This window comes from Pantherophis guttatus, chromosome 1 (assembly GCF_059756535.1).
Source record: "Pantherophis guttatus breed Tessera chromosome 1, ASM5975653v1, whole genome shotgun sequence".
NCBI lineage: Eukaryota > Metazoa > Chordata > Lepidosauria > Squamata > Colubridae > Pantherophis > Pantherophis guttatus.
In genome coordinates this window covers 129829428-129849200 of record NC_142063.1, presented here as the reverse complement: position 1 = coordinate 129849200, position 19773 = coordinate 129829428, and the positions used below count along the sequence as shown (strand labels likewise).

Here is a 19773-nt window from a genome sequence, read left to right as displayed (position 1 = left end):
GACAGTTCATTATTTGTAATGGCTCTACGTAAAAAAAGATAAGTATGGAGAAATTTAGTTTGCCAGATAAATTGCAGAAGGGTTAAAAGTTCAATTCATAGTGAAAATGTAGGGAAGGAAATAATTGATTTAGAAATGGGGGGAATAAAGCATAAATAATTACGATTATTGTGCTCCACTAAAAAAGGAAGCATAAAAAAATTATGTTTCTTAACTAATTCTGTCACAAATTCCATTATGAATGCTTACATCCAAATTGTCTGGCTGGAGAGAAATACATAGGCTTAGACTTAATTCTAGCAAATTAAAACGACTCTGAGTTTAGAATTCTACAGATTCCAATAGGTTCATCTTTGATCTTGGATACTGTTGTGTCCTCACAGTCAGCAGGTTCACTCATGGTTCCTGTTGGAGGAAAAAGTGGAAGCCATAGCCAGGATGACTTTTGCACAGCTTCCTCTTGTGTGGCAGCTCTGATTGTTCCCAGAATAGGCTTTGTTCAGTTACTCGTGTCTTTGTTATCTCATAGTTGGACTATTGCAACATTGGGCTGCTCTTCAGGGCCACAAGCCATGTAGTAATGGGCAAGTTATAGTTGGCCCATGATATACAACTACTTCAGAAGCTGCTCTGTTTTCCAGCTAGCCTCTGAATGCAATTCAATTGTTACCTTGAAATCCTTATATGGCTCAAGACCTGGGTATCTGCAAAATACGTTGTCTGACTAAACTCTGCCTACACAGTAAGACCCAGTATCAAAGTCTGCTGCAGATCCTAAAGCAATATTAGACCCCTCTTCTGAAACAATGCACATCTGGAGATAAGGCTGGCCCAATCTTGCTATTAGAGGAATCAGTTAATATTTAATTTTTATGGAAAGCGTGGGGTGGGGGCTCTTGAACACTGAGTGGCAATTGACAAAGAAGTTGCTTGTTGATTACAGATGGGTAATGATGATATAGGGCTGACATTTTGTGTCATATGGATTGATAACATTAAGCCAGGTACTGACTGGTACAGAGAAACTATGCTAAAAGACTGCAATATGAAAACTCTCTGGAAAAAAAAATTAAAGGATTGGATTTCCCTGGTTATTTTATTGAAAGCTGCTTAAGGTGTCTTTGTGGAATTCTCTCATGACACCTATAAAAAGGGTGGACCATTTTCCTTATCAGAATTAAGGACTGGTTAATTCAGATGTTCTTGTGGCTTACTGGCAGAATAGCGTCCTTGATCAAACAGGCCTCTATCTTGGTGTTAATATTTCTTGGGGAAATTCCCTTCAACCTTATTAGTATGACTATACAGAATTTCAAAGGGGAATTTCAATTAGACAAAGCTTTAATGAAGCATTTTTAAGTGACTCCTGAAACTGTAGTGGTTTAGCCAATTGGAACAAACATTTTCCAATTTTCTTGAACCAGAGTCCCATAGGAGAAAAGCCAAGAGCTGACTTGAGAGACCTAAACAAAGAATTGGGCCACTTTTCTAAATACATGTAGGTTTTGTGAGGGGTACTGAATATCTCAATCCCCTACAAGCTCAAAACAACTTACTTACTTATTTACTTTCTCGATTTTACTCTTGAATTTTCCTTGGTAAAGTGAAGTTATAAACAAACAGAGAGAGAGAGAGAGGCAGACAGACTGACTGACTGACTGACTGACTGACTGACTGACTGACTGACTGACTGACTTTTAGAAAAACAGAGTTGGAAGGGACCTTGGAGATCTTCTAGTCCAACTCACCGCTTAGGCAGGAAACCCTACACCACTTCAGACAAATGGTTATCCAATCTCTTCTTAAAAACTTCCAGTATTGGAGCATTTACAACTTCTGAAGGCAAGTTGTTCCACTGATTAATTGTTCTAACTGTCAGGAATTTTCTCCTTAGTTCTAAGTTGCTTCTCTCCCTAATTAGTTTCCGCCCATTGCTTCTTGTCCCACTTTCAAGGGCTTTGGGAAATTCAAGGGGCTGCCTCTTCTTTGTGGCAGCCCCTTGGATTTTGGAACACTGCTATCATGTCACCCCTAGTCCTTCTTCTCATTAAACTAGACATACCCAATTCCTGCAACTGTTCTTCATATGTTTTAGCCTCCAGTCCCCCAATCATCTTCGTTGCTCTGCACTCTTTCTAGAGTCTCAACATCTTCTTTAAACCGTGGCGACCAAAACTGGATGCAGTATTCCAAGTGTGGTCTTACCAAGGAATTATAAAGTGCTTATATTTTATTATAAAGTGAGAGAGAGTGTGAGAGAGTGAAAGTGAAAGTAACAGAGAGAGAGAGAGAGAGATGGAGAGAGAGAGAGAGAGAGAGAGAGAGAGAGAGAAAGAAAGAAAGAAAGAAAGGAGGAAGGAGAAAAGAGAAAAGAGAAAAGAGAAAAGAGAAAAGAGAAAAGAAAAGAAAAGAAAAGAAAAGAAAGAGAAGAGAAAAGAAAAGAAAAGAAAAGAAAAGAAAAGAAAAGAAAAGAAAAGAAAAAGAAAAGAAAGAGAAAAGAAAGAGAAAAGAAAAGAATAACAACCCTGGAAGTCTTAAAGCTCTGAAAATCTGCCTGCAGGTCATGAGTCACAAAATGACCATCTCTAGCATCTGTATCCAAGATGGAGCTTATCTCTGTACATGAAGTGGTGCCATATTGCCCTCTCCTTGCAAAGTGTTTTAAGTGAGCCCTGTATCATACAGGAAGAGACCGAGTTTTTCATCATGGTTTACAAAAGTAGACACTGTTTTTTAACCAGATGTGTGAGGCTCCAGCATCAGCACACATTCTCCTCAGTGCCACCACTAGCTGACCACTGATATTTTACAGAATGAAGAGTTAGACTGAGATGGCAAAAGTCTGCACAGAATTATTTCAGGAAGCAGGTAAATTGTGTTGCAGCTGTGATGGCTCCCTCCCACCTCCCCCCCAAAAAAGCTGATTATGTACACTAAACTGGCTATTTCCAAAATTTTGATGGAAATGCCAATAAAATGTGGCATCAATAGTAATAAAATCCTCAAACGTCAACTATCTAGATTGCTTTCCAACTTCAGTACAGCAATCACCAATAGGCTTAATGCAAAATCCTTTTTCACATCCCTGCTTGAATGGGATCCTAATCCATTCATTCTGTAGTCAAGAGCAAACGAAGAATCCCAAAGCTATAGCTGGGCACTTTCTTATTGAGCTTAGAAGTGGTGTTCTCTTCCTATTCCTTCTAAAATTCTATTTAGCTTTACGTATTCCATTTATCCCATGAACTAAGTTTCAAGAATATATGAGAAAAATGCTGCTTCCATCATACTACATATGTTTTTGGATACATAATGGTATAAAGGAAAAATGGATTTGTGGTTGTAATATCATCTGACTTCTGTGCCCAAGACTTAAATGCAGAGAGTAGAATATACCTTCTTTGCTGGAGGATACAAAATTACCGTCTTAAGTATAGTGGAGTTGGTAAATTGGCATCTGTTATCTTTAAAATTGCTTTAAGTCAAAAGCTTGGATAACAAAGGACAGAAGTTGGTTTCACATTAGCATATATGTCATGTTTAATCAATCAAAACTGAGCTGCAATTACTTTGCTCTTTTCTTAGAAAACTTTAAAGAAGGAAAACCATGAACCTATAAAAGCAAGTGTCATCCTGTTTGGATACTCAAAATTTTACAGGTAATTTGTTGCAGATTTTATGCAGATAGCTGATAATTATTTCCTTTCATGCTCATCTGCCATCCACTTTTAACAGAGACATAAGGAGGGCAGATGCAAAAACTGAAACTGGGCAATAGGATTTTTTAAAAAGTAATTTATTAGCCACTGAACAACTTCTGGTCTTGCAAGCAGAAGTAACCTAGTAGCAGCCTCATGGCTCTGAAATCTACTCGGTAATTTTCTTCCTTAAAAAGAGAATTGTTAGCTTGAAATCCATGACAAAGAGAAGCGTGGTCTGGTTCTAGGCTTATTTTTGCTAGGGGATGATGAGATAGTTGTCAAACTGAAAGGTCTGACCCAGCCAGAAAACCCTTTTTCCCCCATCTAATGGTTGTCAAATTGAAGGCTCCGACCCTACCATTCTGCTGTCAAAAAAAGGTTCATTCACTAGAAAAGGACTTAACGTCAGTTCAGCATGTTACAGATCAGGCTGCTAGCAACCATTTTCCCCTGCAATGAACCCTTGATTAGCTGTACCCCAATGACCCAGGAAAAAGAATGCAGAGTTGCACTGAAAATGACTTCAATTGTTAAAAGACAATGAATTGCCTGTACTGCAACCAGATGAATACATTTCAGGATATGCTAAAACTGGCACGGCTGGTTTGACCCAAGGGTTCAGCATAGTCTGTACTTTTCTGCTTCACGGATTCAACCTCTACATGGGAAAGCTTCTGAAAGAACATCCAGAATAGGCTTTTAGGAAAACAGAATTTAATGCAATTGTTTTGCCTGTTTAAATTCAATTGGTTCCATTGGGTTTTTTTTTCTCTTCAGAAGTAGACTTATAAAATAGAATCATAGGGCTGGATGGATCTTCTAGTCCAACCCCAAGTCCCAAGGCAAGGAGTGCTTATATAGTACCACCCCAGACAAATAGTTGTCCAATCTTTTTTTTTTTTGGAAAAAAAAACCTTCAGAGATGGAGCACTCACAACTTCAGGCAAGCTATTCCATTCATTAATTGTTCTTACTGCCAAGAAATTCTCCTTATTGTCTCCCCTAAGCCTTCTTTGTTAAGCTAAACATTTTTAGTTCCTTTAGCCGTTCATCATATGATTTAGTCTCCAGACCCTATATCATCTTTGTTCTGTTCTCTGCACTCTTGAAACAGGTTACATCCCTCCCAAAAAATCTATCTGACCCAATATTGCCTATTCAGACTGCAATGAAAAGAGATCAATTAACTAAAATCATACATTATGATTATTCATAAAATCATTCCCTATTAAGAGAAGCAACCTACTATATCTCAAGAGCCTTTTAAGAATAAGAAAACCAAACAAGCTAAAAAAATCTTTAAAATGCAGTTGAACCTTAAGAGAGACAACCCCAAACTAATCTTTAGTGACTTCCAGCATTTTCTAGAGTCATTAATGTGCCAAAAACAGGAAAAGGGGCAGGTGTTATATCACTTTGTCAATGTCAGGGTAATGCTACGAAGATGGTAAAATTATCTCAGGGTCAACCTTTTGCATGCCTGGTTAATATGTGAATGATCATCACTTACTGTTTATACTATCAAGCAATGATTTCTATGTATAAATAATCCATTGCAAGTTAATTACCTTGCTCAACAATGCATATCCAATGGCAACGCATGGCATTTTTCAGTGGAGATCCTGGGAAGTTTCATCAGGTGTTAAGTATTTAAAGGATGAATCTAATATCAGATTAAATCCCAGCATTATGTTTTTATTTATTTTATTTATTTATTATCAAATTTATAGACCGCCCTTCTCCCGAAGGACTCAGGGCGGTGTACAGCCAAAGTAAAAAACATAGATACAAACATTAAAAACAATTTAAAAAGATATATATAAGTTTGGCCCCAAAGTTAAAAAACAATAACATATTAAAAACATATTTAAAACATTTTAAAAAGTGTTAAGCCAGCCCAGCTTGCTGAAAAAGAAAGGTCTTCAGGGCACGGCAGAAGGCACCGAAGTCTTGAATTCTTCGTATCTCTGGGGGCAGTTGATTCCAGAGGGCAGGTACCCCCACAGAGAAGGCCCTCCCCCTGGGGGCCACCAGTCTACATTGCTTGACCGATGGAACCCTGAGGAGGCCCTCTCTGTGGGAGCGCACCGGTCAGTGGGAGGTCGTTGGTGGCAGCAGACGGTCTCGAAGATATCCAGGTCCTATGCCATGGAGCGCTTTAAAGGTGATAACCAACACCTTGAAGTGCACCTGGAAGACCACTGGGAACCAGTGCAGCTCATGCAGGAGAGGTGTTATGTGGGATCGCCATGCAGCTCCTGTCACTACCCGCATGGCCACATTCTGGACCAGCTGGAGTCTCCAGGTGCTCTTCAAGAGGAGCCCCATGTAGAGAGCATTGCCATAGTCCAGGCGAGAGGTGACAAGGGCATGAGTGACTGTGCACAAGGAATCCCGATCTAGGAAGGGCCGCAACTGGCGGATCAGATGAACCTGATAAAAAGTCCCCCTGGCCACAGCTGTCAGATGTTCCTCCAAGGACAGCTGTGTATCCAGGAGGACGCCCAAGTTGTGAACCCTCTCTGTGGGGGCCAATGACTCGCCCCCAATAGTCAGTGATGGAGTCAACTGACTATATCGGGATGCCGGGAACCACAGCCACTCAGTCTTGGATGGGTTGAGCCTGAGCCTGTTCCTCCCCATCCAGATCCGCATGGCCTCCAGGCACTGGGACATCACTTCAAGGGCATCATTGGGGTGGCCCGGGGTGGAGATGTACAGCTGGGTGTCATCAGCGTACTGGTGGTACTTCACCCCGAAGCCACAGATGATCTCACCCAGCAGCTTCACATAGATGTTGAACAAAAGGGGCGAGAGAACTGACCCCTGAGGCACCCCACATATGAGGCGTCTCGAGGTCGACCTCTGCTCCCCTGCCAACACAAACTGCGACCAGTCTGAGAGACAGGAGGAAAACCACCGTAATATGGTGCCCCCCATCACCAGCTCTTCCAACCAGGGCAGCATGATACCATGGTCGATGGTATCAAAAGCCGCTGAGAGGTCTAACAGGACCAGAACAGAGGAGCAACCCCTGTCCCGAGCCCTCCAGAGATCATCTATCAATACAACCAATGCCATTTCCGTGCTGCACCCGGGCCTGAAGCCCAACTGGAATGGATCTAGATAAGACATTTCCTCCAGGTATTGTGGAAACTGTCGTGCGACCACACTCTCAACGGGACGATAGTTGGTTAATACTGCCAGGTCCAGGGAAGGCTTCTTGAGGAGAGGCCTCACCACCGCCTCTTTCAAGGCCATGGGGAGGTAACCCTCACTCAATGAAGCATTGATAATTCCCTGGAGCCAGCCTCGTGTAACCTCCCGGGAAGCCAGTACTAACCAGGAGGGACATGGGTCCAGTAAACATGTGGCCGCACTAAGTCTCCCCAAAGTCCTGTCTATGTCATCAGGGGTCACAGAGTCAAACTCTTCCCAGATAACATTCTCAAGACTATTCCTCGCCACCCTGCCTGAATCTACCCAGTTAGAGTCCAAATCCCCCTGAATCTGTGCGATTTTGTCATGCAGATATTGTCCAAATTCCTCAGCCCTGCCTTCCAGGGGGTCCTCCCACACTCCGGGATGTAACAGGGAGCGGGTCACCCTGAACAGGGCAGCTGGTCGATTATCTGATGACGCAATAAGGGCGGAAAAGTAATTAAACTTTGCTGCCTTTATCGCCACTAGGTAGGTCTTAATATGCGACCTTACCAGTGTTCGGTCAGATTCAGCAAGACTGGCCCTCCAACCGCTCTCTAGGTGTCTTTTCCGGCGCTTCATCTCCCTCAGCTCCTCGGTAAACCATGGAGCCCCATGGGATCGGCACCAGGTCAGAGGCCGCAAAGGCATGACTGGATCTAGAGCCCCCCCCCAGCCACCCGATCCCAGGCAGCTACCAGGCCATCGACCGAGTCGTGTGCCAGGTCCTCAGGAAATGGCCCAAGCTCCATCTGGAACCTATCCAGATCTATCAGGCACCTGGGGCGGACCCACCTTATTGGTTCCGCCTCCCTGCAGTTCGAAGGTCCAGGCGAAGGAGCGAGTGATCTGTCCATGACAAGGGTTCCATTTCTATATTCCCTTTAAGAAGACCACCCAACCACTGGCCAGAGACAAAAATCAAGTCCAGAGTGTGTCCCCCCCTGTGAGTGGGGCCATGAACTAGCTGGGTCAGATCCATGGCCGTCATGGAAGCCATGAACTCCCAGGTCATCTCAGATGTTTCACCAATGGATGGCAAGTTGAAATCACCCATGACCATAAGCCTGGGTGTATCAACTGCCACTGTCGCTATCACGTCAAGTAGCTCGGGTAGGGCCATTGCCACGCGGCAGGGAGCCAGGTACGTTAGCAACAAGCCCAACTGAACCCCATGACCCCACCTCACAAAGAGGGACTCACATCTGACAATGTGTGGCACAGTGGTCTCCCTCAGACCAAGACCTTCTCTAATAATAACCGCCACCCCCCCACCCCTACCCTGGGCCCTCAGCTGATGGAATGCTCTGAAGCCTGGTGGGCACATCTCAACCAGAGGGACCCCTCCCTCTGGGCCCAACCAGGTCTCCGTAATACCTACCAGGTCCTCTCCCCCCTCCTGTTGGCTTTATCATCTTGTTATAGCACATAGAGTAAAATCTTGCATTATTGTTTCATTTTTAATCATATGAGACCTACAGTAGAGATTGTTTTATATGTGTCATTAAGATCCACACAAGCAATACATAAGCAATAACATCTACATAAATATGTGACTTTGACAGTTGGTGTTCATTATACAGGGTGAAGGCTGCACCCTGTACACCACCCAGATCCATGACAGATGAAAAATCAAGGAAGCTGTTCTTGCAAGAGATGGGAAGCATGGTATAAGGATTGTGTGATAGACTACAGAGTCAACATGCTAAGATTTTGCCTTAAGGAGGACAATTGTCATAAAATAGCCCATCACGCCCAACAGAGGGAGTTTTTCTAGGTGTTTCAAAAGTCACTTTGCCAGCCTGGCTTTGGAAACCAGACTGTTGTCCCACTCTTATAAACTGACCAGAATGCTATGTTGGCACATAAACAGATAGGAAGCACAGAACATATGCTATGTTCTCTGAAAATTGGCTGGCTCTGCTGGCATTTTGGAAAGCCTTAAAAAAACATGGCTGTTTTCCCAGGCAAGGGGTTTGTCAAGCCAATACAGCCTGTGCATTGGATGTCATTGTAGCAATTGTTGTTCTCTTCATCTGCCACTATTTGGATGCTAGTACTATATTGTCAAGATCATTATCAATGATCATTATTGCTCTAGAGTGGAGTTTTTTGTTAGCCAACAGAGTTGCTGTTGCAAGATGGGTAACCATATCATTTGAAATAAATACAATGAATAAGACTGGTAGAAAGGGGTCTAAAGGATAAGAAGGGGAGTAAAAGAAAAAAGGGACTATTGGTGCTAATGTTTTGTGCAATCATACTTAATATTTAAAATTAATCTCTTGTACAATATGGCTAATGCTGGGAAAAGTTGAAGGAAAGAGAAGAGGACAATGAGCAGCAAGGTGTGGATGGACTCAATTACAGTGACAATGAGTTTACCGTTGGGAGACCTGAAAGAACAGGATAGGGATACCGTAGATCATCATGGGGAAAAAATCTATGTGGTTGCTAAGAGTTGAAAATGACTTGATGGCACGTAATCAATCAATGACATGATATGATTGCATTGAAAGCCTTCAGATCCAGACAGGTAATATATTAATTTCCTAAAGGCCACACTGAAAAGCAATCAATAGCATCAGATAGAAAGTGCTGCTGTTACAAGCAGCAGTGGCATCAGCAATCATGCGTCACAATCAGGCCAGTCCTAGGGATGGAGAAATGGCCTATCCCCAAGCTCCAGAGAGCTCCGATGTTACACTGTTCTTCTTGCCTTACAGATGAGTTGGAAGAACTTCTGCTGCAGAAGAATAACCAAATGAGATCACAGATGGGATCTGCCCCAGTGGTGGAAACAACTCCTGTGGAAGTACTCCTGGGATTTATGTTAGTCACAACCCAAGTCCTATACATTTCAGAGCGTTGCTTAGAGCTTTTACTTCATTCCTTGGGATGGTTCCTCTCTCTTAAATCCAAACGACACAAATATATCCTGACCCCAAGGCCCATACCTTTCCTCTAGACATCCCACGGCTTCATTTGTTGGCTTCTAAGGAGCTCTCTGCCCTCACAGGGATTGTGTTTTGCCTTGATCTTTAACACGGGAAGCACCTGCAAAGACAACACCCAAAGAAGCAAGCAATCTTCATGCAATTCCTGTTTCCCTAATTACATCATGTCTACTATGTCTGTTTCAGCCATAAACTTGTGGTTTGCAAGAACTGAAAGACTAAAATGCAAGGTGGGGGGAGAGGGGAATCTGGCATTTCAGTTTTCATATAGTGGTAAACTCCACTAAGATTGATTATTTAACCACTGTAAGCTATGTAACATTTGTCCCTAATTTGCCATAACTGCTTCATTTTATCTAGTTATACATACATTTGCTTGTGTTTCAAAACAATGAATCACAATTTAATATTATTCCTAAGAAACCTTGTACTACATAAATTTATGACAAACAAATTTATGGTTTAAATTATTACAGAACCTCAGGGAACTTTCTTTCACAATCAGTGGCATTTGGGGGAAAGAAAAAGAGAGAGAGGGAGATAAAGTAATGTGATCTTAGGCAAGAGAAACATTAAAAGCCTGAATTCCTAGTTCTGTGCATTACAACTAAACTTTCTGAGCATTACTTCAACTTTTAAGGTGTGTTTAGAATAATGGTCTGCTGACACTACCATTATATATTTACCTCCTTTTTTTCCTTCTTAAAAGTATGAAGACAACACTTGCCGTGATGCAGGCATACCTACATTCATATTTTATGAAAGCCTTCATGCACTTTACCAAACCTGAGGTCACAACAGGGTTGTCATACCTGCCTCAACTTGAACTTCTAAGTAAGAATGGTCCTTAACTCCATTTGTTGGGAAAGGTATAGTTCATTAGAGGTCAAGTGAATTACAGTAATGCAAAACCAGAATTGAGACATGCGCGCCAAAATCACTAAGTTCTACTTTTCCCGTCATATCTGCCTCTCGCTGTCCACCAATCAAGTTCCTGCAAGATGTTTCCATAACAGTCAGTCTGAGCCCAGGTTAGTATGTGGCTCCCTCCTTCTTCTAGATGGGTGATCTTGGAATGGCATCTTGAGGCAGTTTCTACTTTCGTTCCCCTCCCCAAGCCTCCCACCCCCTTCATCCACCCTCTCCACAGTTCATGGCAGACTGTTACCTCATAATAGCAAGGCATAAGTGAGCATAAGGTGGAAGCTGATTGGGCATTCATGGGAAGTCAATAAGGTGGATTGAACCACTTGACTGAAGGCCCATCCCTTATGAGCAGGCATTGTATGTATGTTAAACAGTGGGTCTTTCCTCATGGGGTTGTACTCACTATCTTGACTTTGATACCCCCACCCATCCAGATGCTCATTTGTCACAGTTATTGCAACACCAATACAGATTATGGGGGTATTCACTGGTCTGAATATTCATTTCAGTTATTGCAGATTGAAAAACTAGAAGATAAAGTTGGCCATTTGTTCTCTTGATACATGATGGTCATTCCTAATAAGAGAGAGAGAAATAGTAAGTCTAGGGCAACACTACTTTATTTTATTTTACTTAGTTTTATTTTATTTTATTTAGCTGGAAGTGAAACTTGTGTTTTGAATAGCATGCTGAGTAGGCCCACTCAAAAATGTGAAATGAAGCCAAGAAAAAAAATCCATTAGGACAAAAATTAAATGCAATTAAACTGAATTTAAATTCTCATAGAATTAACATTATGCTACATGAATAGATTTAAACTGAACATCGTCCACATACTTATAAATAGATTCTCATTTTTATCACATTAAATATTATAATTTCTATTTACTTTCAAGGAGGCTGTGAGGAAAGTTTTGGGGAACTGCATGAGGCATTGGGGCCTTTACTAGGCAAGAAAGAAACATTAAGGTGACCTCTCCTGGAGAGACTGTTCCTGAACATTACAGTTTGGGGGAATGACTACCCAATGACAAACATTGCTTCCAGATCAGATAAAGAGCAGCTATCCAGTTGAAGATATGTTTGGGGTAGCAGATGTCCAATGACCATTGCAATCTAACTTCAGACCTTTATATAGTGCTGCAGTTACTGGGTGAGGCATTTGAACTATGATTTCATTGACTGATCATTTTTATCAAGAGAGAGATAGGTGAACCAGTGCTGTTTATTCTCCTGGATCTATTATTAGCCCCACCCCCTCTCTCTCTCTTTCTCTCTCTCTCTCTCTCTGTCTCTCTCTCTGTGTGTGTGTCCCCCTTCAAATCAGCATTGATTCCTGATGATTTCAGTTTTCTTGGCAAAGTTTTTCAGAAATGGTTTGCCCATCCTTCTCTATGTGTTCAGAAGGTAAACAGTGCTGAGTTTAGGTGCCTGTAGTTTTGTTTTGACCAAGTCAAAATGACAATTTCATAAAATATTTTATCCTGTGGGTGTAATGGACATGTTGTATTTATAAGTAATAATTATTTTAACATTATTTTAATCTTGAGAGATGTTCAATGTTTGGACTTCTATTCTAGTCATGCCCAGTTAACTATCTGGTTTTCAGAGTATTAGAAGAAACAAAAGTTATCCTTTATTTGACAGATCACGCTGTTATTGTTCCACAACTATAAGGAAAAATGACCATTGAGATTCCATAGAAATGATACAATATAATTTATTTTTACGTGTAAAGCATGTTGTATATTTTTTACATGCACGCATGTTGAAGAAATTTCTTACCCCAGGAGTTTGTTTAAACTGCAGACCAGTTTTGAATTCTTAAATTCCAGTTCAAATTCTTTTGAAATGTAGATTGTTTATTACAGTACCAGATGCAGCAAAGGTAAACCTGAAAGAAGGACAGAGCTGCAACCCCACTATATAAAATTAATAAACATACAATTATGCAGATTAGAATACACATTTGATTGGATACAGAAAAATAATTGGGTATAGTTGGGATCCGATATAGCAGCCTCTTATGTGTATTATTATCTGACAGTATACACAGCAAAGGAGATGACCATGCTGGATTTCGTATCCCAAATCACTAGTCGAATATTTCTCAAACGTTTAGGACTGTGTGATATATCAGCGGATTATGCGAGCAGATCCCAGTAAGGTGGCCTTCTGCAGCTGACCAATGGTGATCTTGTCAGCACCAATTGTTTTTAGGTGCTTGCCTAGGTCTTTAGGCATAGCACCCAGTGTGCCGAGTACCACTGGAACCATCTGCACTGGTTTATGCCAGAGTCTCTGCAGTTCGATTCTCAAGTCCTGATATCTGGTGACTTTTTCAAGTTGTTTCTTGTTGGTTCTGCTGTCACCAGGTATGGCAAAATCGACGATCCACACTTTCTTATTCTCCACAATTGTGATGTCTGGGGTATTGTGTTCCAAAACTTTGTCAGTCTGTATTCGGAAGTCCCACAGTAGTTTTGCATGCTCATTTTCGATCAGGCTTATGATCCCACCAGTTCTTTGCTACAGGCAGATGGTAGTTGTGACACAAGTTCCAGTGGACCATCTGAGCCACTGGAATTATTATTATTATTATTATTATTATTATTATTATTATTATTATTATTATTATTATTATTATTATGAAGCATGTATTTTATGACAGATACAAGTGTAAACATAATTATAAATACATGAAAAGGATACGAATAAAAGAAAACATTAGAACAGGGACGGTAGGCATACTGGTGTGCTTATGCACACCCCTTACAGACCTCTTAGGAATGGGGTGAGGTCTACAGTAGACAGTCTAAGGTTAAAGTTTTGGGGATTTGGGGAAGAAACCACAGAGTCAGGTAATGAATTCCAGGCATTGACAATTCTGTTACTGAAGTTGTATTTTCTGCAGTCTAGTTTGGATCAGTTTACCATGAGTTTGTATCTATTGTGTGCTCTTGTATTGTTTTGGTTGAAGCTGAAGTATTCATTGGCTGGTAGGACATTGTAGCAGATAATTTTATGTACTATGACTGTGAACTAAGATTTGAATTTGATTCTATGAGGTAATGGGTAGAATCAGAAAAACAATGATGCACTGAGGGCATATTATGACCTTACAATAACTGCTTTCCAGATAGCGTAATTATTTTGCAAGGGGTTTATCTTAAATTGGTGTTAAATCACAGAGGCTGTGGTCATCTCCTAGTACCTTCTGATTTTATCCACATTTGTTGATTCTTTAAATGTTTTCTGGCTGACCTGACAGTTATTGTTCCTCAAGTCCCTAGGAAAATAATCAAGGGTAGGAATGTTTTGTTTTGCTTTATTTATCTGAACTGGCACCATGTTTTATCCCACATGTGTATGCATAATTAATACATTTGTGTACATTATTTTTATGCATGTGTATGCACAAAAATACAAAATACTACAGGGAAAGAAAATCACTGAGCCATACATCTTCAATACAAATAGCAGTGTCAATTGAAAAACATTTAATTAAAAACACTTGCTTAACTGACAAAAGTGGAGAGACTTGGCCTATAGTCCTAAGATTTTATGAGCACAGGTACTGAAAAACCCATCCTATGTCTCAATGGCTTTTGCCACTCAAGCAGAGGGACCATGCCAGTAGTTTATTAAATTGATGGTCTAGAGCAGGACTGTCAAACTCGTGGCCCGCAGGCCAGAAGCATCACATGCTGGCCATACCCATGCCCGGTTTAGCGAAAGGGGAAAAAAGGTCATGATACGTAATGTGATGGTGCCATGACGATGCAAGTTTGACACCCCTGGTGTAAAGGATAGAGCCTTTCCATGGGGTCTATGGGGGCAATGAGGACCTGAGGCATTAATTAATATCTAGGAAAAGTCTATTCTATAAAGCAGTCTTTCCAATCTGGTGCCCTTTAGATGCATTGAGGTAATGTCTCCCCCAATTCTTCAGACATCATGGTTGACATCTGGCTATGCTTGGTAGGGATTTCCAGTCCCCACACATCTGAGAACAGCACACTATGGAAGACTTGCCAAATAACCTGAGAAATCAGAGAATTTTATAGAAGGTGGTTGGGAAAACCATTGGCCCCAGACAGTTTAGCGTCTTGTGTCATCAGTCAACTTCATGTCAAACAAGCCCCCAAAAATCAGTGAATCATATCCTGTATCAATAACTAGTTAATATAAACTGGGATAGTTTATATTCCCCTTGCATTCTTTATCATTTTCATTATATCATTATCCTAAACTCCAGGCTTGCATAAAGAGACTGTTGAAATAAATCTAAATACATATATATCCCTATCAACTTGTCTTCCCAATAAATAATTCTTCTACTTAGCTAGCTTTATGAAGCCTTCCTTAATTGATTGTGGGCTTTGCATTTCTCTAACGCAAAAGGTGATTTGTCTTCCCTAAGTTTGCTACCACATCTTGCCAGCTGAAAAGGCCTTAGAACAAGCAGCTGCATGGAGTAGGCACATTATCACTTTGATTTAAAAGCTGTCTGCAGTAATGAGCTCTACATAACCTTTTGCCCCATTAGATTTCTACAAAGGGATCTCACTGGCTGAGGGTTAAATGCAGATCACACAGGCACACAAGAGAGTTCTCCTGAGTAGATTTTCCCTTCGAATCATTGCAGAAATGTAAAAGGCTTGCCAAATCACACCTCACTTATTTTTAAGCAGTACATGTGTTTTAAGTTTGCACCCACTTTTCTACTGCAAAACCTAATGTTAGCATCTGAGGACTCCTGCATGGTATTAGAAAAAAACAATGTGAGCATCCAAAGGAGGGAAGGAAAGCAGTGGATTAAGGATTGATTTTGCACAAAGTTTACAGAATGTTCTATTTGTTTTGTGTTGTTTTGTTTTGTTTTTTTAAATCTGGCAATATATGCTAAGGAGCATTTGATGCAATCAAAAGCCCCAAATCCCTTCCTGGCCGGTTAAAAGTACAAACAGCTTGCTTTGCTTTTATGTATGCACCTGAACACCTCATGTCCACCCATCTGACAAGGACATTTTTGTCATTCCATGGTAGCAAAACAAATGCAAGGTTTGATGTAGCCTGCACATATGGCTGTGAAGGGCACCAAGTAGATTCATCCTTTTTGGGGGGGCTCTGGATTAATTTCATGGTCTTTGCTGTCCAAATGATTTGCAGGGAACACCCGCAGAGAACAGCAACCTGCTGGGAATCATCACTGCAATAGGGTTAAAAGCTGGGCAATTGCTTTAAACAATGGCACATTGTTGTGTTTGAAACTTTATTAGCATCTTTGCACAGTGTTCTTTATTGGTACTTGATTAGCTTATTATAAATTACAATTGGGTCCACTTCTAGCTCTTTTCAATATATGCTTAATAGCCCTCTGCAATATTAAGAAAACACAGGGAGACAGAAGGGCTTTTAAAAGTCCTGCTCAGTCTGATGCTAATGTGTATGGCTCCATCATCATCACTGAAAACTCCTCATTTATAGTGCGTACTAAGCTGCGTATTCTCTTACACTACATTACCATGCTGCATTGTGTTATTAGGCATTGCCCTTTAGGAAGCATTGTCAACCTCATTTTGGAGGGGGTGGGGGTGTCAAGAAATCTGTGGTATTTAATATGTGCTTTTGTATAATCTCTGGCTGCAACAGCCTTTGTTCCATTCCCATTAAGCATTAACAACTTAAGAACATTCTTTATGAATCAGATCGAAGAGTCACCAAGTTAAGGAATAAGTAAGCAACTTGGTATCTAGAGATGCCACCATACTCCTTTCCCTGTCTAATTTTATCAATTCGCTTAATATGAATAAATCTGACATGTTCCAAAACAAAACATTAATCTCTGGTATCATTTACAAAAATACCATGGGATCTCATATCGTGATTTATGGCTTTCCATGACCAGTCAATGCCGCTTTGAATAAGTCCCAAAAGGGAAGTCTAACTGTAGCTCAGTGCTTCAAGTATGTCCACCTGTTAAGGTGATAGGAAGTATCTAAAGAATCTCTATCTCATGCTCACTTGTAACATGTAGCCATGCTATGATGCATTGGCACACTTAAGTGGAATCTAAACACCGGGTGAAGAAAGATTGTGTTGAAATCGAAGTATACTGTGACTCAGCAGATGCAAAATAGTTTTAGCTATCAATAGAGAAGTGACACTGTGCGTCAAATGGCTTTCAGGCTTCTTCCTTTCTGACCTGCATGCATATATAAATATGGCTTGAGAGATGCTTTGAGACCACTGGTTCAATGTAAGAACTTGAGTTTTAAGCATTTTTTTTTTTTAATCAACTGGGAAAGTTGTAAGATGTATTCATTTTGTTGGGGGACTCTAAAAGGCTCACAAGTGTAATGAAACACATAAAAAATAACAAAAAATAATAATACAATGCAATCTATCTAAAATATTCATTTCAATTATTCATAAATGCATAATAACTAATAGCACCATACACCTTCCGGGTATTTAATTCACACAGCTCTAATTCCCAAATGCCTGCTTAAATAACCAGATTTTTAACTGTTTTCTAAACGTTAATAACAAGGATGTAGATTTTATTCCCAGGGAGACCTACTTTCATAGGCTTGTATCTTGGTCCTGTCTCACTGCATGGTGGGGACGTTAACAAATCTTCTCTACTGGCTTTCTGAGCTGAGCAGATTTTATAGGAAGAGAAATAAATGTCATAGATAAAGCATGTTGACCACAAAGCTTTATATTATATCAAAGGGGATGGTGGACAACTCTTAGAATTAAGGGTAATAGAGAGAATTTGTGGAATGGACCCAAAGATATCCATGAGAAAATGGATTGAAATCATGGGCTTCTTAAATCCTGTTCACTTTTATTTGTAGACTGATTTCCCTACCTCCCAAATTCTTCTGCCTTATTTAGTAAGACTACTGACTTTAAGTTAATTACCAAAATAAAGTGTAGGACTAAAATTGAACAAAAGAGAGGTAATTTGTAGCCCTGGACTCCTAGCTATACATCCATGATTTATACTGATGTGAGGTGCGTCATTTTAAAGTAGGATATAAATATCATAAATAAAAATAGACATTCGACATTGCTGATAGCGTCCAGTGACATTTTGTGAAGGGGGAATAGTACTGAGAAATCTACATTCTTTCCTTTTGATATCAGTGTATAACATCACAGCCAATATTTCTCTCTTAGCTAACTGTAATAAATCAAGCTGACCTAATTGTGAATTATGACCCGTTCTATTTATTGGGAGTCACCTACGGTGAATTTTTCCCAATTCACTGATAATATTAACTAAAAAGCAGTTTCCCTGCAATATAGATATACCTGTATTCCTTATAAAATATTTTCATGCTGATAGTGTTATGATGGGATTGGGATTAACAGTGGCAGGAACTGGATAGAAATGTCACTCAGGAATTGGGCAACATGGCCCAAGTTCCAGTGTGTACTGTAGTGTCCACTATATTAGGTTTCTTGGTCAACGTCTGCTAATGTGCATATTTCTGGATTGTAGGGAGGTAACTGAGATGGCCTTTTTCTGGTTCTAAGTCAGGGGAGGGAAAAAGAAAGTGGTCCATAAATGTTAGTACAAGCAGAAGAAGGTTCTGAATTATGAGTGACACCAGATTTCCAAGAAAAGTTTCTGCTTGGTAACCTCAAATGGAAAGCCGCGATTAAAATAAATAAAACTGAACGGATATGTTGAAAAGATGGATATTGTCATCCTTTGCGAAAGCAGAATGAGAAGGGATCTATTGCCATCTCAAAAAAGATGGTGTTGCTCGGAGTTTTGGAGGGATCCAGCAGGATTCAGCAGACAGAAAGATAATTCCAGGATCAGACTTCAACAGCAGTATCTCTGGAATGATGATCTCTAAAATAAGAGGGATACATTACATTTCTATGCAAATCTCCTGTCCTGGTGTAAAGAAAAATTCCTGTTCTAATCTGTATTTTTATCTGTCCTTGAAAAGAACTAAGAAAGTGATACAGAAACTGAGGATCAGGAGAACATGGAGCAGCTCCTATTTTTGGGTTTGCATTTGTTTTACTCGTCTGCACTGACAGTGGCACTTGTCGGTGGCCTGTTTCTCACCTTCTCACATAGTTTAAGATCTGTTATTGTGATGCATTAACTGTGCAGCTGCCAAAGTGCTAGATTTAACCAAACTGCAAAAGCCATTGACTCCAGCTGGAATTTACTCTGAAAGGCATTTCCTTGTTGCTTTAATTTTGGGGTTACCCATGGATGGTAGAAAAGTTGTCTGCTGAACACTTATGGCAGGATGATAGCATGAGAAACTGCAGCCAGGTAAGCATTATGCACATATGGAGGGTGAAAATACGGAAGGAACATAAACTTGCATGCAACCCCTCCTCCCAATATTGTTTCAAGCTGGGCTTTTAGACTTCTTCACAAATTAGCCTATTCATTATAAATAAGTACATACAAATTGCATTTCTCATAGTGAGTGCCCAATTACATATTCTACTTTTAAATGTCCTCACTTGGCAGAATACAGATAAATGGATTTCATTTTGCAATTTCCAAGATGTTGGATTGCAATTCCCATAATTTCCAGTGCAACTCTCAATGCTGTTGTCCAATGATTTGTAAGGTATTCAGTTGGGAAATGCTGAAGGAAGGAAGGAAGGAAGGAAGGAAGGAAGGAAGGAAGGAAGGAAGGAAGGAAGGAAGGAAGGAAGGGGAAAATATTTTTTCCATTTTATCATGAATCTATCACATGCATTTCTACTTAACACAAAATGCAATTACAGAACATATCAATATTTGCATGATGTTTTAAAATGGAATTCTTCAGACAAGCATTCATATTAATTAATTTTATTTTATAAGGTAAATTTGTGAAAAATGCTTAAAAGAGAAGATGTGCAGAAATGAATATATTAAGAGGCATAATACCAGGAATACATATTATATTTAAATTTTAAACCAGCCTTTTTTGGAGGGGAGGAGAAATGGG

At 40.3% G+C, this 19773-nt stretch overlaps 1 long non-coding RNA gene across 1 annotated transcript in view; it reads right to left on the bottom strand.

Moving 5' to 3' along the window:
* Nucleotides 1–14847: 14847 nt before the first annotated feature.
* The window catches only part of LOC117669351 (uncharacterized), a 50406-nt gene continuing 45480 nt past the window's right edge, over nucleotides 14848–19773 (bottom strand). Inside the window, exon 4 of the long non-coding RNA XR_004592415.2 lies at nucleotides 14848–18662. This is a non-coding gene — a long non-coding RNA (uncharacterized LOC117669351). The remainder of the gene's footprint in view (nucleotides 18663–19773) is intronic.